The following is a 581-nucleotide window of genomic DNA, read 5'->3' as shown; positions in this document are numbered from 1 at the left end:
GAGAAAAAAAATCTGGACAGCAGCGAACAGAGAGAATAAGTTAAAAAGGAACAAAATCTAATTGAATGAAGAACAAAAGTTGCTCCACAGTGAAAAGATAAGAGCACTGGAGAAGACAAGTTAAAGCGACATAAAGAATGAAAAAAAAAAACGATAATACATCTAAATGCAAACTGAGATTGATAGCAAGTTAACACATTGAGCTCACAAACTAAGAAAAATGATATTACCTTTTATTCCTATATTTTTCACTCCTTTAATCCTTCTTAGAAATGAAAAACCAAGGATTATATAAAATTACCTAAAGGTCTTATTGTGATCTTAGGTTTCAGATATGAGAGATGGGGCAGGGATGGGGTGGGGGTATGGATATGGGGGAGGGGGAGAATAAGTCCCTAATGAGGATATCTCCTCATCTCTCTCCCTTCCTTTAATACGCCCAACAACCTGTGAAAATTTCCTTGTCATAAGCAAGTGGCATTCATTAACCTCTCAGTGTTTGGCTATTGCCCCATTCTGACTTTTATTCCTTCGTTCTTGGGGACTAGTATGCTTGTTCGATACGTTTCTCGCTCTTTCGT

The 581-nt window shown here is 37.2% G+C and overlaps 1 protein-coding gene across 1 annotated transcript in view; it reads left to right on the top strand.

Annotated features, from left to right (window-relative positions):
* Positions 1 to 581, top strand: part of LOC119581716 — a gene marked incomplete in the record, with an annotated part of 132,029 nt that overhangs the window by 109,377 nt on the left and 22,071 nt on the right.

The sequence above is a fragment of the Penaeus monodon genome, chromosome 15 (assembly GCF_015228065.2).
Source record: "Penaeus monodon isolate SGIC_2016 chromosome 15, NSTDA_Pmon_1, whole genome shotgun sequence".
NCBI lineage: Eukaryota > Metazoa > Arthropoda > Malacostraca > Decapoda > Penaeidae > Penaeus > Penaeus monodon.
This window is presented reverse-complemented; position numbering and strand designations above follow the sequence as displayed.